At 38.4% G+C, this 22,901-nt stretch overlaps 1 protein-coding gene across 2 annotated transcripts in view; it reads right to left on the bottom strand.

Moving 5' to 3' along the window:
* Positions 1-17,780: 17,780 nt before the first annotated feature.
* The window catches only part of MICU3 (mitochondrial calcium uptake family member 3), a 1,861,160-nt gene continuing 1,856,039 nt past the window's right edge, over positions 17,781-22,901 (bottom strand). The window contains exon 13 of one of the 2 annotated variants that reach the window (XM_044062504.1): positions 17,781-18,334. The gene's annotated coding sequence lies outside the window, so the exon portion shown is untranslated. The remainder of the gene's footprint in view (positions 18,335-22,901) is intronic. The other variant, XM_044062503.1, reaches the window with a different exon arrangement.

The following is a 22,901-nucleotide window of genomic DNA, read 5'->3' as shown; positions in this document are numbered from 1 at the left end:
AGCAAGAAAAGACTGGTATCAAGATGCAGGCCAAATACCTTTATACCCGAACATACTGACATCAGTCGGTGTGTCTGCCAGACTGGGAGCCGGAAAGAAATTTCTTTGTTAGTAGGGCCGGTTGTGGGCTTCCGCAGTGGGAAATGCCAATAGTCAGGACTGCAGCAGTGAAACAAGAAGAACATCTACTTTTAGGTTGACAGATATTTACCAGGCTTGCACTGTAAGGGACCATTGTGGAGCCCAGCTCAAATTCCTTGGTGCACTCATGCACTGTCTTGTTAAGTGACTTGCCCCAGGTCACACAGTCAGCAAATGAGAAAATCAAAGCCTGTACCACAGCTTATAGCCTTAACACTTTGTTTCAACTGCCAGACAAAGGACTGGAATCCTGTACCCTTGTCATAGAAAACTTCAGCATTTACTCACTGTGCTGATTAGATTGGACTATCATTTGACTTTATGTTTCCAATAAAAATGAAAAGGGAGACAGATGACGCTGATTTTACTTTAATGCTAATTTGAAGTATCGTTAGAATAATTGTCTGATCATGTGGACTAAACTGCTTGATTAGTGCAGCCCTTAGTCCCTGGGCATCCTTTTCACATTTATTCCTATGCCATTGTATATACTCTGCAACATAAATCTTCACTGTAGTTTTTCATTATGCAAAGCACAAATTTTTAACCTTTTAAATTCTTCTGGAATTCTTAACGTGTATGATCTAGAACACTGACTGAAGTTCTCTGAATCATTTCTGCTCTTTGACCCTTTGAAGATCCTTCAGAACTGTATACATTACTACAGATTTGGTTCCATTACTGATGTGCACAGTGATATTTACAATTCCTGCATAATTTATTTTTTTCACACGAGTGGCCTGATAGTGAAAAGCTTGTGTAGAGAGCAATAACATGAAAGTAAGCTGCATATATAATTAACAAGTAACCATTTAAAGACTGATCTCTCTTTATATAGTTATTTCAGCTGTGGAATATTGTACTATGGATTTTCATATTAAATTCTCTGAAAATAGTGCACTGTATGAGTCATGAGTTACAGCAGGCGTACATTTCTTACTCTGGAAAGGAAACTCGACTGTTACCCTCTGACAAGTGGAGACTGATTGGTTTGTGGCTACAGGCACATAAGTAGTTGGTTGTGAAAGTGTGAAGCAACACTATTAAACGCATAAAAAAGAGGTCTCCTCATCTCTTAAAGTGATGTAGTCAACTGCCTTCAGGTTGAAGGAAGTTAAACTTTGAAACTGAACAGAAACTTGTGTGTAACATGAAACCACACGTTTGTAAAGAATCATGCTAACCAGAAACAAATTCAATTTTATACAGAAGGTTAGAAAGCAGGGGTAACACTTGTGGGGGTGCTGAAGATATTGCATTGAAAGTAATACTGCAAATAGGGCAGTGACACAGGATGCAGTGAAACATAATATCACAAAAGTCAGGATGTTTTTTTCACAAAAGTCAGGAAATAAGATGTCCATAATCTAAATGGAAATAAATATACACATACTTTTGTAAATAGCAATCAAATGAGGAGTGGCTTCCTGGAAATCCACTGCATTCAATATTTTTCTGTTTGAGATATGATGAGACGAGGAAAGGTGAAGTACAATGTGATAAGACATAGGTACAGGTGCAAGCAGATATTGGATCAGTAGCAACTGCAAAAATGCTGCAAAACATATGCTTGTCTGTATGTCTATCTATAAGCTCATCAGTACTTCCATGTCTTTGGCCCTAAGAAAAAAATATATGCAAAGGTTGAACCAAAACATAATGTGTGCAGAAGCATCTACAGTATTATGTAAATTGTGCAGGACTGGATTATGTACTACTGTGCATAAGCAAGTGATTAGTAGCATTATACGAGGAAGATGTACACACACACACACACACACACACACACACACACACAAAATTTCAAAACAGCTGTGGAAAGTATAGACATTTGGAAGTTCAAAGTATTTATTCATTCAGTTCTTAGTGAAAGACAAACAAAATATATTTATGTAATTGAGTTATTAGAAAATAAATGTAACTAAAATTATAACATCTACTAAATTTAGATAAAAGCATCATAGCAGAAACTATGTAAAACAACTGAATAATACAAAAAAGGCAGTTTTAAAAGAGCCATAGTGAGGTTGTGTGAAAAAGAAAAAAAAAATTCAGCCAACACTTAATACAATACATGATATATAAAATCAATACTAGGATAACATAAACCTTTTTAAATATAACTTTTTTTGCAATATCATTGGCTACAGTTAACATCACATTTACTGTTGTGAATGAGCAAAAACATTGTAATAATAACTGCACTTTTACTGAACTAAGTAAAAGTAATTGAACCAACATTTACTAAATTACCTATCATGAAAATAAAGCTTTAACCAAAAAGTTTTATAAAGTTTTTCTGTGCTCCTTTTAACAGCCTACGAAAAAAGCATTTCAAAACATGCTTAAAAGCTACACAAATGCATGAAATTGCAAAATTGTAAAGCTAAATAAAGCTAAGTGATTAAGCACTGCATTCATAAACATTGTGCACAATCATATGCGGTTGCTGTTCCATGGTCATGTTAACAGCCTGAGACTGATAAACCTGGATTGTTGTAAGAATGTGCCAGACTGATGCATGTATGAACTGTATGAATTGTGTGCCATCACACCTAATGCACACATGTGAAACTGCATAGCACTGTAGAGGCACAACAGAGCTGTATTGTGTCAGCACGTCATTAGCATGACCTGACTTTAAGAATCATGCTAATGATGTACAACCACAAACCAGTTGCCAGTGTATGACTGACAGTGAGTGTAAGTATGCTGTGCTGCACACAGTATTTGTAGCCAAGAACATTAGCTAGGCAAGAAACAGATCCAGTGAAACTGTTTCATTTATTAAATATATAGGTCTTCCTCTCACTCCTATACTGTCCTTTATTCTATACAATAACAGAATAGAGGAAAAGCTTTAGAGTTAGCACTGTGATGCTTTTATCATTCATCAGGTTCTGTCTTACACTGAAAGGTGAGGAGGTTTACAAAGACCACTGTTCTTCATGTTACGAAAAAAAATCTGCATTTATTAAAATATCCCATTTATTATTAAATAATTAATTAATTTGTTAAATTCCCCATTGTGTGGAATGTACTTTTGCAAATATAAATGTTCTCTCAGGTAGACATACCACACTGTGAGTCCTGCTGGGTGGAAAGGGATGTCTAACAAACAGCACAGGGGCATAGCTCAACATAATATTGCACTATGACTCTTACCTCTTTCAAAGGGTTGTGGTGCAGAGCCATTTGCAGTCATGGACAATGAGCTTAAAGTCATGGGCCAGGGTATTTTACAAAACATATTTCGCTCATTGTCCATAATGACCTAATTAAAAATTATGTTAATGGAGGATATAATTGATGAACCACTCATTACTGGAATCTCAGCCAAGTAATTTTCTGATGCACAAGTCAGTTGTGTTTCAGGAAGTATGTTTGTGTGCTTTATTGCACACAGGGAGACACCACTGCACCTGTTTAATAATTTAAAGTTTCTGCCTGTTTTCTTTGCAAGTTACGGCAATATGGGTTCTCAGTTATGTTATGATGAGCAACATATCAGCACTACTTTGTTCACTGGGTGTTAGGCTGCTGTTTTGTGTTGTACATCTAAAGTTGGATGCCCATAAATTCTAGAACCTGCTCTGCAGTGTAGTTTGTGATTCACAAATTTGTGAATTGTACACTACAATGTGGTATCCCCTTTTGCAGACCCACTGAGTTTCTGGACTATTTCAGGTATCCAGGTGTGTGTTTCTGCTCAGTTACAGATTGTCCTATGACTTCCACTGAACTATATTATGCAGCTAATATCACACATCTGCCCTGTTCAACTGTCGATCATAATTAAGACTCATGCTCTTTCAGTATTAATAAACAGAAATAGAGTAATAGCATGCTTCTTAATTATCCTGGAAATACTTGTGAGAAGCTGTATAAATCAAAATGTTAAATTTCAGTACACATTAAACAAAAGATCTTGTAAAATGCTATTCAAATAAAGCTGATAAATTCACCTTCAGAAACTGAAATTTGTTGTACCATTACTCCTTCATTCTACTAGCAAGTTAAATGCATTTCCTCAGAAAAAAGGTAAATGATGTGCTGCAATTTGGTTAACAAATTCAGGTTCCATACTGGAACACTTAAATAAAATAACTGCATCATTTGAACCCACAAAAATATACTATTTCAATTTCACATTTTGCTGTGTTTGCAATCACAGCTTAAATTTGCAAGTAAACTGTAAAAATAACATCATGAGTTAACTCTGAAAAAAATGAAAATGACAATAAATATACATCTAGTAGATTACATGTGCTTCCAGAGCTTACTTGAAAGTGTTACTTTGTCAAAGATCAGCTTAAGTGAGTTTAGAAGATATTATCAAGAGATCAGTTACTCCATACTGAGAACACAACAATAAAAAAATAGCATTACTATTGATAATAGTGTGTTATGTTCACATTTTCTGTGGTAAGTCACTTTAAAGCTATAGCCCTTTCTACCAGGATTTGAAGGTTGTATTTAAGATGGCCATTGGGGTAGTCAGTGAAAATATGGTACCACAGTGCATTGTCCAACATACTTAACACCATCCACAGCTGGATATTTTTTCATACATGCATTTCTACAGAGGAAACAGAGTGAAGGAAATTAAATTAGTGCTTGTTTTAAAAGGAGTGTAGAATGAAAGAAAACTACACAAGGGGAGCAACCTTAAAATACTGAATAAAACCACATTACCATCCATACAGTATAGAGCAATGGTTGATATACTACCCCATAGAAGGGGGTGGGTTATGTATAAAGGTCTCACCTGTGTTATAAGGGTACTTCAGAGTAATTCAATTTCATGTTTTTTCACACACATATTTGTATAAAAATATACACATATGCCATATATATATATATATATATATATATATATATATATATATATATATTCATAGGCTGGTACTAGGCTATCGGCCCGAGGGCCTATACAAGCCTAGCCATAACAATTCCCTGGCTATTTCTTCCCACAGTATTTACTTCCCTGGACCCCTGTCTAGCAGGGTGACTGATGTGATCCTTGGGGTGAATTTCCTATCTCCCATCCAATCATCAAGGTTCCTTTTGAAGAGGGCCAAAGAGGCACTCTGCTTGACATGTATGGGCAGTCTATTCCAGAATCTGGGGAATCTCTGGGTCAGGAACCTATCCCTCCAGTATGTTTTGTTCATTGTGATGACAAGGTTTGGATCCCTGGAGTGTGTGTCTCTGAGGGATTGGAATTTCTTTAAGTGTAGCATATCCAACAGCTCTGGGCTTGACATGGCCTTGTATGTTAAGCAGAGATCGCCTCTGAGTAGACGATATGTGACAGAGTATAAGTGGAGTTTTTTTTAGAGTGTCAGCATAGGGCATCTGCTTTAGGCCTGTGATTCTTTTAGTGAGGTATTTCTGTGTCCTTTCCAGTTGTTGCAGATGTCTTGAGAGGTACATACCAAATGGGGCACTGTATTCTATAATGGGTCCAATGAGGGATGAGTACAGTGGGACAATGACCTCCTTTTTTTCTGAATGAAAAGCCTTTAGTGATGAGGTGTGCCACATAGAAGGATTTCCTGACTGTTGTGGTGATGTGGTTAATGACGGTTAGACCACTGTCCACCTGTGTCCCTAAGTCTCTTATCACACTTTCGGTGTTTAGTGTACTGCCACCTATGTGGTAATTCATGGGTACATGTTTTTTCCCAAAAGGGGATAACTATACATTTCTTGGCATTGAGCTTGAGCCCATGGTTCCGGCACTAATCATCTGTTTCTGTAAGGCCCTTTATATGTGTGTGTGTGTGTGTGTGTGTGTGTGTGTGTGTGTGTTTGTGCATTTGTGTAACTCGAATGCTAATAATGAAGGCCATATGTCTATTTTTCATTGAACTGTGCATTTGTGATTTAGAATTACTTATATACTATCCAGACCATATTTCTCATGGGATACTGTACTTTTACATTACTGAAAAATAATCAACAATTCAAACTGTTGGTGTAAGAGCTTCAAAATAAGCATGTTTGCAGGGCTCAAGATCCCCTGCACCCCCAAACTGTCTGACTTTTAGTATACTATTCCCAAGGTCATTCAACCTTAGTGATATACTGTCTTACCCACCCCCACCCCCACACTGTTCAGTTACCTAACACTTTCATTCAACAAAACCAGACTTGGTGTTATGACTCTAACAATATGGTAGTCCATTAAAGTGCAGTTGATCAGACACCAGGTTTCCATTATCAGGCAGTAAGACAAAAATAAGCCAATGACCCATAGAAAGTTAATGAGACTGCAAACTATTTGCATGACCTAATGACCTATACCTACTTTAAGCATCAGAAGGGCATAAGGAAAAAAAGTATAAGCTCATGGCTTACAGGAAGATTCATTTAATTATTGCCTTTACTGTTCTGTTTGTAACAGTGCCAATCACAGCAAGAGGACCCTGGAGCAAGATCATATAAAAATAAAGGAGTCCCTACATAGTACTTACAGCTACAACTTGGCCAAATGAATACCTAAGTACCACTTGAGGGATGGCATAAACATTAATGGAACAGTAATAAAAAATTTAATATTAATGAACGAAACATATACTACTAAATGAAACTTCGGTGAGTAAGAGAAACTAAGAGTATACATTTTTTCACTTTACAACTTACCCAACACGAGTACATCTAAATAATGAAAATGATGGAATGGTATATTTTCTTGCACTTATCTATTTCAGAAAGAAAAAAACTTATGCAGATGAGGCAGACAGATAAACATAAGGTTTGAAAATATTGTCTTAAAATGCAAGATACTGACATCATGAAATGATAAGCAATGCTCATGTCCTTCCTAGAATTATCCTGTTAAATGCATTGCAGGTTCAAGCTTTCTTTTACAAAGGCAGAAGCCGCTGACTCTAGTGAACTGTGGCAGCTTTACAAACTATTACATTCTACAGGATTTAATTGATTCCTTAAATGTTTTTATTACACATACAAGGGGAAAATGGGAGATGCCGTGGTGGTACAGCAGTAGCGTTGTTACCTCATAGAAAGAGGTTCTCCCATTCAATTCTTGGCGTGGCTTGGGAGTGCCTTCTGTGTGGAGTTTGTATGTCCTCCCCATGGTTGGGTAGTGTTCGAAAGACATGCGTGCATAAATGGGTGTGCCTTCATTGAAGATTGGGCATCGAGCTGGCACCTTGGCGTTTCGTAAAAAAAATCTACTGCCAATCATTAGCGGACCGGAGTTCCACTGTGCCGACCCCTTACCGGGAAAAAGCCAAAAACAACAACAACAAGGGGAAAATGGGATGGTTCCACTAAGTTCACTACGTACCTTTCAGCTGTAGGTGTCATTTGTTACAAAAGATGAAACAAAAATTATTTTTGCTTGATACAGACAAGTGTTTAAGAAGGCCATTTTGCTAGGGTCACAAGGTATTATTAACTGATGGCATGCTTTGTCATGATTTCCAAATAGTCTTGTTGGTGGCTTATCTTATGTTCATATAAATGCACAAAGCAGAAACACCTTCATAATAAAAAAAGCAAATATGTTTAGAGGTGTATGTGCTTGAAGGAACTGCTGGGGACTGCATGGTGGTCAAAATGGCAAAAGTCTTCTTCCTTATTTCCATACTGTATGGAAGATGGTACCACCTTCAATACTGACAGTTGTCAGAGGAAAAACTATGCATTTAACATTTCCAACAAACTGTTAACGTGGATTTTTGGACTGATATGTAGGGCCATAGACAACTGTTCCCTCAAGGGGTCCAAAGTAGTACGGCTTTAGTCCAGCTGAAAAGCAAAGATCTGAAGCTATATAAGGTGGTAAGCAATCATGTTGTGTGATATGATAACTGAAAAAAAAAGACACTGAATAAGCACTACGGTTTTACCATGAATTTCAATTAATGCAACCTGACCCTCTTTTCCCTGTCGTCTCTCTCTCTCTCTCTCTCTCACACACACACATCAATACAAGCAAAGGGAAAGATGGTAACATGCCAGGAATCACTGCACATCATGCTCTGCAATGCATTTAGCTATAGAAAACAGAGAAACTGGATAAAGGTGCCATTTCTGATGTAATCTGATAGCAAGGAGTGTGGTACTGTAACATCAACTGACCAGAAAGATTTTTGTATTACTTACCATTAAGCAATCAAAGCTAAGGTTGAGGAATCACTCAAAAAGATGACTATAGCAACTAGAAGCTGTGTCACATCTATCAGGAAATGCTGATGCAGGATACAGTGAGTTAAAAAGTTGTCTACAGTGCAATTATTGTCCTAAAAGAAGAAGTCTACATTAAGCATTCAGCATTCATAAGACCTACCATTGACTACAATGCCCCTTTTGGTATGCATCAAACAGGCATCCTACAACTGGAATGTCCACAATTATTGCTAACTAAAAGAGTACAGGACTAAAGTAACTTGTCCTATGCAGACTGCTCAAGACTCTGTCCCTATATTCTGTCTTCTGCAGGCTGTTGAGGGAAGGTCTACGCCTGGCATACAAGACATTGTCAGACGCCAACCTGATGGACCTCCTGCATATCCACAAAACAAACAGTACCAGCATTACCCATTCTAAAGCTTTAAACCTTGCCTGTTATATAAATAAAACCTGCTGGAGAGAGGGGTATGTACCCAGAGACCACCTCTTTTCTGAAACAGGTCCCCCATCCATGTGAAGCAGAGTTCCTCCCTAACACAATTCAAGTGTAATTTGGACAATTGGATGGGGAGCAGGAAATTACTCACTGGTTTGGTACCTATATTTCTAATGGACACAGAAAGCCTGCAAATGGTTCATCTCCCAGGCCCCTATTTGTAATTGTTTCATCTCCTAAGCCCATGCTTGCACTTATCAAAGGTACCAGAACTTGTCAGAGATTTGGGATATGTGGCTAGGCTTAAAAAGGCCCTTCTGGTCACTGTCCTAGTACACACCTATGAATCTATGAACATCAGGCTCCTTGGAAGCACTTCTGAACCATAGCCTCCAAACAGGCTTCATGCCTCATAAATGGAGAACAGCAATACTCAACCCTCTGCACAAAGGCAGGCCATCTACAGATCCATAAGCCTTGCTAGTCTTTATGCAAAGCCTCAGAAAGAATTATCATGGAAATGATCAATAATCATATAGAAAACCTCTAGACAGTAGACCCAAACCAGTTTGGTTTCATCAAGGGCAGGTCATGCATACTCAACCTGATGAGCTTCTCTGAAGTCAAGGCCAAAATCAAGGCCCTTTGGTTGACCAAATTTGAAGATGATTGCAAATTAGCAGCAGTCATAGAAACCCCCACCAACACTGATATTCTCCAGGAAGGGCTGATACAGACAAATAACTCATATCAGAGTCTTGGGGTAAAACTAAATGCCTAGAAATAAATTGTAGTATCATTTGGGAAATCATCCATCCCTGCTAACTATCATATTGACAGCACAATCCTATGAGCTGACCCAGCAGTCAGGGACTTGTGTACACACATAGACAGGAATCTAGCCTTTAACCATCACATGTTCAAAGTTGTGAGGAAATCATTCCATGTTGTGCAACTTATAAACAAAGGCATGGCATCTTGGTTTAAGGAGGTCATAGTTTGGAGGCCCTGTATTTTCTTGATAAGAAATGTCTGTGGTCTCTCTAGCTGCTGCAGGTGTCTGGTGAGGTACATGCAGCCTGTAAATTGCTCATCTCCCAGGGCCCCAGCTTACACTTAACAAGGATATCAGAACTTGTCAGAGATTTGGGATGCATGGCTAGGCTTAAAAAGGCCCAAGTGGCTGTTCACCTAGTACACACCTATGAACTTGGGTTCATAGGGTTGGGAGGGTGGCCTAATGGTTGAGGTGTTTGCCTTGCAAACACAAGGTGCAGGGTTTAAGTCTCACAAGGGATAACTGTCTAGGCTTAAAATGGCTCGCAAGGGCAGTTAGCCTAGTACTAATCTATAAACTATGAACTTTGACTGAGTTTCACACTATAAATAAATCATAGATTTGATTCACTCATCTGTTATTTTACCTGAATGCTTGTTCTACACTAAGTTTAGCAGATGCATATGAGTCATAGCAAGAATATGAAGTTATGTGGAACCTGCAACAGAAGAATATATTTTACTTAGCCTCTTTCACTTTGAGTCACAGTCATAGGATTGCACTGTTTTCCTATACCTAAGAGACACTCCGTCAAGCTCCCGCTTGTCTCTGAAAATGCAGCATCCATCAACATGGTACAACTGTGTCTTTACAATAGTTGCAAAAATGAGAGAGAGAGAAAGACAGACGGACATAGAGTAAAAAGGGAAAGGTAGCGACTTCACACTGCACGACAGACAAGCTTAAGCTACCATAATAAATGGGATCACTGTTGATATGGATTTAATGTCTTGCACTGAGTCAGCTGCAACACTTTCTGTCACATTCACTCAAAATCAGCATAAATACATACATTAGGCCAATAACATTTTCTTCACTCCCCTGCCTTGAACACAACAGTAGAAACAAAATCCAGATTACTACTTTAAGTCCATACCATGCCTGTTAATAGAACATATCAGCTACACAGTCAACATAATGGGCAGTAACAGCTCAAAGCCACCTATATAGCCAAGACCAAAGATTATGACCTAATGATAAGGACGGCTGTGCAAGGTGGATGAGGAGAAAAACTGATTACTCAGAACAGGATCAAATGCAGTGCAATGTTGTGACTCTGATATCTGCAAAATCTTAGTACAATAACACATTTGAAAATGTTATGTTAAATATTAGTAGCGTTGTGGTGTGTACTCGAGTCCTGTATTCATTATTTGGCCAGCTTAATTTAGTACCTCCAAAGGAGAATCCATACAGACTCACTTTCAAGATAGGATGTTCAAAAATGCAGGCTGAATATACAGAAGTACGTGATTCAGGAATATAATTTAAATATGCATAACAGATACTGAAGACTAGAGCTTGCTGCTAGCAGTCATAGTAGTCATGAGACTACTAAATGGATAGCAGAAAGGCAGAGTTTGGATTTAAACAATTCTTGAGATCGACCAATATTAGATAACATTTACAAAAAGGCAAAATATGATGAGCAGCTACAAAGATAAACCTGGAATACACTAGGATGCTGTTTAACCTACCATGTAGGTTTCATTATTGCTTTTCAGTACAACCACAACATGAAACGAATATTGCTATTGAAGAGAATGGCGTTTTACTCACATAAATGTGAGCTGCTTTCTGATCAATGCATTAATGAAAATTTGCAAGAATAATTCAGTAAACTGAACTTTTTATCTTGTTTGCATTTATATACTTGCACCTGCCAGTGCACTGTGTTTAAAGTACATACTAACTTAGTGCAACAAATTAATTCCAATGTTCTGTCTTGGGATTGTGATTAATCTGTTCACCTTGGTCTTGAGGTACATCAAAATATCTCAGTAAAATATACACTGACTCAGTGTTTGTGAAAGTACAAATGAATACAAATACAGACATAAATAAATACAATACTCATTTGACAACACATCTTCAGGAGAGTATTACAGACATCAATTCATAGAACATGGGTATTGTTAACTTGGTTGATCCAGCATTGGTACAAAACATCCTACCAGTACCTGTATCAGGCAACAATTCCATGTCAACTCACACTCTGTTCCACTAAGACCAGTCTCATATCAGGCTACTTGGACGCAGACATTGGCCATTCTTCACCAGTTTCTTAAATGGCAGACTTCTTCATCATCTATTGGTAGACCTGCTCACCCACCACAGAAACCCCAGAGATAAACAGTAGGCAATGGTGGATAGACTGTGAACTTTAAGTTAGTTAAACATCACCCAGACTAAACAGTAGGAAGAAAAGTGGGTTAACTTCTGTAATACTTTTCTTTCAAAGGTCTGTAGTTATGTATCTCATTCAACTGTATTAGTTTACTTTGAAAGGAGGTATTACAGCAATCAGTACTTACAAGATGGGCAGTATACCCAGCAGTACCCTCCAGTAACATGGATGGTGGAAGGCAGTCAAAGTAGTCCCTTTACAACTGTTATTACAAATCAGTTTTTTTGTGGAGATATGCATCCATTTTATACTGAAGCTCCTTGTCAAGCAGCACCTTCATAAATATCCTTAGCAGACATGTTTTTAAAGAAAGCTTCAGTTAATTTGCTGACCTAGTGGTACATGTTTTCAAAGCCATTGAATTTTGAGGAAAATTTAGAAGGGTTGTGTTTACATTAATGTATGCAGCTCAAAAATCCTTCATTCAAGTGTTGCTGACAATAAATAAGATTTTCCAGTACGGAAATGTTAGGCCTGGTTCACACACCAGTTTAATGAGTGAGTGTATTAAACTCTTCAATATAAAATTAGTATCAATTACTGGTGAATTGCTATGTTTTAGAGGCCTTAAATGTAGAGTACCGTTCAAGAAAAGTCTGACAACCATTAAGAAAGCCTCAGGAAATGGACAATACAAGCTCAGAGGCCTTAGACATAAAGCACCATTCAATATAAATCTGAAAAACATTAATAATGCCACGGGAAGACAAATACAAGGCCAGGACCACCACATACATCTGGATGGGGAGATATGTGAATCTTGACAAATGGAAGACATACAAATAATCAAAAATTTGGGGAAGAGTAATTTGAGAGGGATGGAAATCATGAGTCTTTGCTCACACAAGGAATCTACAATGCTTGCTACAGTGAGGAATCTGTTATAAAGTCCATGAGATATGGATACCAGCTACAGCAACACATTGCCATACAAAGCTTCTTTCAGCCAATCTGGGGCTAGGAAGCTGATGTGAGCTTTGTCTTGTGTATAACAGTACTTTCTTCTGAAACAGCAGTGAACATAGAAGGCGAGAATCAAGTCTACATCTCATAGTAAGGAACAACATCTATTGTCCAATATTGCAGAGGTAGAGTTCTTGTGCAGAATCCACGAAGATGTGAACTGTCTTGTGAAACAAATATGTAAAAATCAGCAGCTGCCCTTGCGAGCCTAGCCAATTACCCCTTGTGAGGCTCAAACCCTGCACTTTGCGTTTGTAAGGTAAACACCTTAACCATTAGGCCACCCTCCCAACCCAAACAGTGATGACACACACACTGAGTTGATCTGCAAGATATACAACTTTAAGAGAAAGACTGCTTTGCATCATTTGGTTGCAAATTTGTTAAGGAAAGATTAAAATGTTGAAGACAAGAGTGCATTCCTGTTTAGATATCATATAATGTTTATATTATCAGCCTGAATTAAAACTGGACCTTGCTGAAAACTGTTGGTTAAAGTCATTATGACTATCAATACTGCCCAGTTCTCCTTCAGTGTGATATATATGGTGCTTCCACTATGAGTGAACAAAGTTAAACCTGCCTGTCTTCAGAATCCACAAAGTGCATTCCCCCCAAAAACAGCATATGTAAAAACACTTTTCCATTTTTTTTTTTTTTTGAGGGGAGCAAGCCTAAATCCTCCCAAGCTTATATTTACCAACTCCATGGTTTCTGCAACTCAAAGAAGGGGGAATTCTATCAGAAAAGGGCATAACTGCCAGTACAACTTGGTGAAATTGAATTCCAGTGGAGGAACTCCAATCCTCAGCAGGCTGAATTTCAGGCAAATGATGCTAGGTTAGGTTACCCGCATACGGATAATACAAGGGATTCTTGAGCACCCTGAATTTCACTTTCCAAGCACAGTTAGGAGCATGTGTTCTAACAATCTGATAGGCTGATTGACTGACAGTAGATTGCCCAGTTGAACAAATGGAGAATATACCCACCAAGCTATATATGAAAGCTCTCCTTCATTACTGAAGAGAAAGGACACTTACTGAACTGAGAACCCATAGGCTTCTTTTCATATGAGTACTTGCTTATAGAAAAGGCTCTGAAATGAAATAATACACAAAACAAGCTCATGTTGTAAGGCAAAACATCATAAAGAACGAATAAACTAATGTTTTTTGCAAGCTGTTGTGCTTCCTACAGCTATCAATGTGAGGATTATGCCCTGTGCTTCCACAGTATCTAAATATATTGCCTCCAAAGTCACACAAACTCAGAAAAAAGGGAAAAAAAAACTCTTTCCCACCTTGGAGAAAGTACAAACTGGGATTTGGTTTAAGGTTTGAGTTTGCAATATGAACTCATTATTTCTTGCATACTGTGAGGCAGTAGAGTAGCTAGGGCAGGACAATAGGGACAACTGCCCCAGGAGCAAAATGATGGGGTGTGATCAGTCAAGCCTGAACGCTCTTTAATCCAATAGTGGCTTTTAAAAGATGGTATTGCATTTGCGGTCAAACCTGAGTACTCGAGCAATCTGTGTGGTCTAAACTGTAGCAGTTTGCTAGTGCTTAAAGTACATTAAAAAAGAAAAAAAATAATGTAAAACCTGAGCGCTCCATGTGGTGTATAAACTGCAGCAACTGCTTGCTACTTCATAGCAAGTTTGTCACAGTTTAAAGTAAAAACAAAACATATTTTTTAATGTATAACCTTAGTGCTGCAGCTCTCCTTGTGGGCTATAAATTTGCTGCAATTTAAAAGAAAAAAAAAGATTTCCTTTTTTTGTTTTATTTAAAATGTGAGGAAGGAGGGTTGGGGGCAGGGTGTAGATACATGACCTGACTGGATCATGTATTTTGCAGACATTTTTTGCTCTTCAGCTGAAAAGATGGGGGTGTGTGGATTGGGTACTGTCTGCACTCCAGCAGTTTTTGTTTTGTTTTTTGCTGTTCACTTGAAGATATGAAAGGGTGGAATGCTAGTTTGTGGGACTGACACAGGTTGCCATTTGAATCAGCTATGTCTCTGCTCTGAGGTTAACTTTATGTCAAGGTTACCTTATTTGTCAATACTTTTCTTTTTCAATCCTTTGCTGTTGACATTAGTGATATCAATATTTGGCTGCTTCTATGAATTCTAGTATACCCATTTATATAATTCTCTTTGCTTGCTCTGAGAGACAAACTCAGAGCATGAAAGTGAAAAAACAGTGTTTTTTTCACTGGGGGCAAGCCTCCCTGCACTCGCCATGTGGGAGGCTGTGACCCATACACCCCCTGCTAATTTTATATTCTAGGTCTGAGATTGCACAATATTGGAGAAAGCAGAGTGATCTCGCACACCTGTCAACCAGCTGTTTAGTCAACCAAATTGTGTTGACTAAACAGATATTGACTTTAAAATCATTCTACTAAATTACTAACTCCCATACATGTATATATGGCATTCAAGGGTGCAGTAATGAGGGATGCATTAATATCCTGATGGTAGGCTTCTATCCAGATATACAGCTCCTTATCAGGTTCATAATTTCAGAAAGGGTTGTATCATTAGAGGGTAAAGTTATTAAAACAAAAACAGCAGCACCCTCTTTTTCATTACAGCAAACAGAAAGTGAGTGTACTGCTTTCTTTTTTATTTTTGCCTAATGTCTCCCCTGCCTTTCCCTGCTGATCCACTCATTTCTCTGCCTCTCTCTTGGAGTGGGACACATACACCTTCAGGCCTAGGCGAGAGCCCTATGCCTTATTTATTTATTTATTTTTGGTTGGATGGCTTAATAAAAGACACTCATTCCTTGGAGAAGTGAGAGACATTAAGGAGTATGTCAGTCTGTTGAACCCAGTGACCTCCCCTTCCTAACCTGTGGAGCTTATAACCCCATGCCAGCTCTCTTTAGCTTCACTATGTGCTATTTTCGTTAGGAAGCATGCATGCATCCAAACATCATTGCTAACTAGTACAGCACATCACTGGACATAAGGCACTTGTCAGGATTATTCTGTACAGAAACTACATGCAGAGCTCCCCCCAGAGGTCAAGCAAGTGGCATCTAGGGCTGCCTCCCACCACCAGGATGGGAGACCCAGTAATGACCACTTAAACTCACCTCAGCCCATCCTTTTTAACATCTGTTTTGCTAATCAAACACTACTTGTCTGGATCACAATCAGGGCTTCATCTCTCTGTGTTCTTTTTCTCTTCCTCTTTAGAATGTTCAAGGTCCTTTTCTATTTCAAGATTTTGCAAAAAACATTACATTAAAAAAAAAATGATTTGGGGAGCTAAATTCTTGTATAACCATTTCATACTTTTATTTGCCACTCTTTCGTAATCAGCAGCTGACACAACTTATGAAGGTAGTGGTATCTTTTTTCAGAGAGGCCTTCAGCAATTGTAACTTCATTGTTTCCTATTCCTCCAGAGCACGTTTTTTTTTTCACTGCCCAATATAAGTGCTTTTCAAGAGGCTAGGATCAGTGAAAGTGGCTTATCTTTGTGGTATCATAAAGTAACCCTTAGGTATAAGAACTTTTGGTAGTTTAGCAATTTTAGGAAGTTTTATATTTTCTTTTTTACTCTTTCTGGATTTGTGCTCTGGACATTTTGCTGTTTTCTGTTTTTAGTAAAAGAACAATCAGGAGAGAATAGAGGATTTCTGTTCTGTCTGTACTTTTAGTACTTCTTGTTCCTCTCCCTCAACTCCAGATACCTACCTGATATCTGTTTAAAGTTTCTTTCTTAATAAATAGGATATTAATAGTTTAAAACATACATTTTAGTAGAAGTCTTAAATGCCTTATAAAGTTAGCAGTTTACCAAAATCTGTTTCATCCTAAGCAAAAGACACGCTAGAAGTGAAAATCATTTGTTGACAAAGTTCTTCTACACAGATGCTTGCAAAGAAACCAGTGTGGAGAAGACAGCAGAGGAAACTGGAAAGGTTATGTCTAGTGAAACTTCTTTAAAATGATTAATAATGGGAAAGATGCAGTCACTGAAAATAATCTGGGCAAACCTTAAATTCTGAAAAAATAAAACATTCTTTTTTTGCCATAAAAAGTTCAGAAGAATATCTCTCAAAAAAGCTGTAGAATTTAAAGTTTTTCCATTGCAAGATGTAAGGAGTGATGAAAAACAAGCCTTTATCTGTTTCTAGACAGGGCAGAGCAAGGCCAATGTCAAAGGAACAGTGCATAAACTGACCTACCCTCAAGGAAAGATGCAAGTGGAAAACTCTCTAGAGTTGTCAGACCAGTTAAGGTATGGATATTCATTCAGTGGTGCAGCGGTAGCATTGTCGCCTTACAGCAAGAGGCTCTCCCATTCGATTCTCGGCTGGAGCGCCTTCTGTGTAGAGTCTGCATGTCCTCCCCGCACTCGAGTGGCGTTCAAAAGATGTGTGAATGGGCATGCCTTCGTTGAAGGTTGGGCATCGGGCTGGCACCTCGGCACCATAAAAATCGACTGCCAATCATTAGCAGACCGGAGTTCCGCTGTGGCGACCCCTAACCGGGAAAAGCCAAAACAAAAACAACTACTGTAATGCTTCCCCTCAAAATCTGCAGTACTGACTCTTTTCAGTCATATGCACCACTTGGTAGGTAGAACATAATAAACACAGCTAATGGAGATTACAGAAGTTGTTGGTTTCTGTATGGCTCAATGGTGTCTGTTCTAAAAGGGATTTGCTGTGCTAGTGCAGTTTCAGGATGGGTGTGATCCTCCATGAAGCAAATAACATGATCCTGGGAAGGCACAATAATATAGAACACTAAAAGCACATTTGCCTTGCTACTGCAGCAAAAAGAGAAACACAGAAATGTGAATTTGTTTTGTCGAAAAGTGCAGTGCCTTTATCCTAAGCCAGTCAGAAAGCATATGTTAGTCTCATTATCAAGTTGTTCTCACTAGCAGAAAAAAAAATCTTGTTCATTATAATGTGCAACTAAATGGCCCTGTACTTTCTGTTTGAATCCTTCTTTACAACCATTTGTTACAACCTTTGCTGACCTCAAAGGAAGTTTCCAAGAGATATAAATCTCGTTTGTTTCATATTTAAGATACAGCAAGCAAAGCAGGAATAAATAAATAAATATATAAGAATATAACAACAGTACAATATGTTTTAGAATGTTACATACATTAAATATAAATATATACAATTTGTTGTGTGTTCTAAAATTAAACAAGCAGCATTCAGTTTATATACAGGAGTGTTATGCATGCAGCTGTGTTCTTGCTTTAATGTGCGCAGATTAGAGAACCACTTCTTGGTATTCATATTTCATTAAACTCTTCTCCAGAACTGCTTTATGTACTGGTTCATTACATTTCTTACACACATCTGGTAATCTTTAAAGCCATGTTTCTGTGGATCCTGCTTGAAAAAATATATATATATATCACACAGTATACTGATTGTATTAGTAACAATGTTAAGACAGCACTGGTTTTTGATAATATGTTTGCTTTACTAATGTAGAAAGTTTTAATAATGCAGTCATTAAAAATTTGCTTTGCTCTAGTTGACATCTTCAGATAGTATGAAGTACTCAGATATGCATTTTACTAGATGCACCAGGTGGTAGCCAAGAACTATGGCAATTGACATAAATAAATATGAGAAATGGCCAATTAAAGACCTAATAAGTGCTCAGGTATATATACATACACACACACACACACACACACACACACACACACACACACACGTGCACTCACGTGCACGCGCATGTTCGCGCATGTATGTATAGGAAATAGCATAAATACAAGTATACTTTGTGACAGGAACATCTAATTCAAGTACTGTTATTGAATTACTGATTTAACAATGTCATCCTAGTTATTAGCAGAAAGATGTACAAAAACTCTATTCCTGTTGTAAAAAAAACATCATTCCTGTGTACTCAACAAACATATATATATATATATATATATATATATATATATATATATATATGTGTGTGTGTATGGATGGATGCATATGTATATATATATATATATATATATATATATATATATATATATATATATATATATATATTTATTTATATGTGTGTGTAATACAAACATATATATTTATCTCTATATCTATCTATCTATCTATCTATCTATCTATCTATCTATCTATATATCTGGATCCCCTTCTTAGCATTGACTTACCATTTCAACTTTCATAACAGCGAGACTGCAATGTCGAATGTTTAAAGTCACAAACTCCCAGAACATCATATTTTTTCTCCAGGAAAGTAACCACTTGGCCACCATGGTGAACTTTGCCCTTTTCTTCACTGTAGTGCAATCTCAGAGGTGGTATATTTAGTTAGGGGGTGTATGGGGTGCAGCCCCCCACATAATGTTTTGTGGGAGGCAAAGCCCCCCACATCGGTGGGTTTAAGTTGATTACATTTCTGATTTCATTGTTGTTACTTTTCCAGAGAGAAAATACAATGTTGCGGCAGTTTGTGATTTTAAACATTCAACAATGTGGTCTTGTTGTTATGAAAGTCAACAAAATGTTAAATTGACATACATAACTTCTAACATAGAATATGTGACATTATAAGACACCAATATCTTAACATACAAGAATTTATCTTCCTGCAATACCAATCATTTTTCATCGTCCAGACTTAGAGCCATAGCACCACTCTCACACCTAAAAGGTCCAATTACAAGCTCATCAGCCCCACCCACACAATACCTCCCCCCACTCCCCTTAGCTATCTTCCACTTTAGAACTAGCTTGACTAATCCCATAGCCACTCTACTCTCCACTCTACTACAGTTTCCCCAATACCACAATACTCAAACACCATTATGCCTCTAATACCCACCTACTTTGTACTCCTTCCTCTTCTTCTTCTCTTCATAACCTACCTTCACCTTCTCACCGGTCCTCCAAATTCTAATCACACTCCCTCCTTTGATATAACTTCTACATACCCTACATATGTTAAACACCCCGCAACCACTATATCCCCTCATCTCTATTTCTTCAATAGCAACCTCCTATTCCCTTATAAACTCATTTGTGTTCACTGCTTCTCATCCCCAATCCCTAACAACATTACTATAACACAACACCCAACTCTCAAACAGGACACTAAGCACTCTAAATTCCACTTTTGCCATATTCATCAACTTATTACCAACCTTCTGTCTGGTGACATTCACCTAAACACTGGTCCCTCTCCCTCTTCATTCAAACCAATCCCTTCTCTCTCCTCCCTCATCCTGCAAATCCCTCCTTTTCACTTCATCGAAGCTTATGTGACAAGATTCTAAGCTTCCATGCCTAGCTCCAACATAACCATATCCGTTACTGAAACCTGGTTAAAGCCACACATAAAAGATCCTGAAATCACTCCCCCCAACTACAATATAATTAGAAATGACAGGACCTTCAAAAAAGGTGGTGGAGTAGCTCCTCTCTCCTCCTCCTCCCTTACAATTACTCCCTTCACCAAACCCATACCCCAGTTCATCAATGCCGAACTAACCCTGGCCCTCCTCCAGATGAATAGAAACAAACACATATAAATGCTTTTTACATTCCCCCAGGAAAAAATATCCCCATTCTTGAGGATATCCTCTCGTGGTTCTCCTCTAACATTACCAATGAGACCATAATCCTTGGTGACTTTAACATTAACTGGAATGATATTCAATCCCCACCATCTCCACACAACATAAACTTATACATCTTCTCACAACTAATAAACTCTACTACCAGGCCCTCAAAACACTTCTCTGGTACTACTCTTGAATGGATTCTTGTTTCCCACCCCCAATACATCTCTGACACACTTAGTGATCATCTTCCCTCTGTCGCTCATCACCTTCCCTCCTCCTTACAACTATCCCACACTTAGATTTCCTCCCGCTCTCTCAAAAGCCTAAACCCTGAAACCTTCTCCAGCTCTCTAAAACACACAAACTGGAGTCCTCTAAAAACCCTCTCCCTAGATAATGCAGTAGCCTACTTTAATACTACATTCTTAGACCTGTTAAATATCCATGCTCCCTCCAGAACCAAAATAATTAAAAGTAAAACTACCCCATGGTTAAGCAAAGAAACTACAACCATTATGCATCTCCATAACAAAGCCTAGAAACATTACCAGAAAAATAAAACCTATACCACCCTGACTGAATATAAGCTACTACATAACAATGTAAAAAAAAAACTTGTTGCATCCAATTGCAAATCCTGCTTATCCACCCTTCAAAATAACCACAAGACCAACCCCAAAAAATTCTGGAATGGCATCTCCAACCTCCTCGATCCTGGCAAAAGAGACAACCACTACCCTAATCCAAATGTCTCAGATCTCTCCTTAGCCACCAATTTAACTCCTTCTTTATTGATTCTGTAGCCAAACTAACTACTTTCTTTCCCAACAAAGCTTCACTTCCACCTCCTCTTATCTCTCCTTCCACTAACACTACCACCTCCCAACCCCATTCCTTCACTATCAAACCCATTCCTATCTCCACCATAAAAAACTCCTTCGGAAACTGAAACCATGCTCAAATGCCCCTGATGACCTTCCTTCCTACTTCCTCAAAATTGCTGCTGATGCCATCCATTGCCTTTCTCATCTTCATTCTAATAAACCACTCAATCCAAGAAAAGTATGTACCCCTACTCTGGAAAAAGGCCTATATCATTCCCCTTCACAAAGGAGGTAATAACAGCATTCCCAATTTCCGGCCAATTGCTATCTTATCCCCTATCTCAAAAGTTCTAGAAAAGTGTATCCACCTTCAACTTCTACCCTACCTCACAGACAACCACCTACTTGCCCCCACACAACATGGTTTTAGACCTGGCCACAGTACCACAACTGCTCTCCTTTCCTTCCTCAAAACCATCAACAAAGCCCAGGATTCTGGCTGTCTAGTGTCCACCCTGCTTCTCTACTTATCCAAGGCCTTTGACACTAGCTCTCATAACCTTCTCCTATCTAATCTAAACCTGTTTTCACTCTTCTGTCAGCTGGTTTTCTAGTTACCTCTCTGGCAGACAACAAGCTGTCAAATGGAAAAAAAGCCACCTCCTCCTTCCTTAATACGCCTACAGTCATACCCCAGGGTTCCATACTGGGTCCCCTACTGTCGAACATTTTCATAAATGACTTCCACCAAAACATTCCTAGTGCTAAACTGATTCAATACGCAGATAACTCTATGATCATCTGCTCCACCACTTCCACCTCCACTCTCTTAAAACTAACTCAGGATGCTTTTTCTTATACCAAATGTTGGATGATAGACAACCACCTATCACTCAAAGCATCAAAAAACTAAAATTATATTTTCCCCTTCAAAAAGTACCATTATAGACAAACACTTATTCTCCACTACTAGTCAGAACAATACCTCTCTTGAGGTAGCATCCCATGCAAAGGTTCTAGGAATCCTTATTGATGAACAGTTAAAATTTGATACCCACCTACTAACCAACATAAAAAAAACACCAGAAACTAAGCATGTTCTACTGCCAGAACCACTATATCACTCCCACTACTAAACTTGTACTCTCTAACACCTTCCTCATTCCTTCTTTCCTATATGGTGCCCCACTTCTTACCAGCCTTCAATCTTCTCTAAAAACAAAGCTATCCTCCTGTTATCACAAAATTTCTAACCCCGGGATTCAAGAAACTCGGTGCAAGGACGGTTTTAGGCTTGCACCAAGCATCCTCACTACAGATGGCGCAGCAGCACCATATGAATATGCATGAGGGTGCGCTGCAGCACCCTCGACGTGCACAGGAAACGTGTGCAAGTGCAGGGGGCATGTATAAGTGCTCTACGGAGGCGTAAACATGTCCCGACACTTGCAAAACCTACTATCCCTACTAGTAGAGCCACCCCTAATAGTAAGTCAGTAAGTCAGTGTTCATGGATGTATGCTAAGCATACAAGAGTGTCCATGAACA

The sequence above is a fragment of the Protopterus annectens genome, chromosome 2.part1, assembly GCF_019279795.1.
Source record: "Protopterus annectens isolate FY-2018-M chromosome 2.part1, PAN1.0, whole genome shotgun sequence".
NCBI classification, from domain to species: Eukaryota; Metazoa; Chordata; order Ceratodontiformes; family Protopteridae; genus Protopterus; species Protopterus annectens.
The sequence above is the reverse complement of the archived record's forward strand: the minus strand, read 5'-3'. Positions and strand labels throughout refer to the sequence as shown.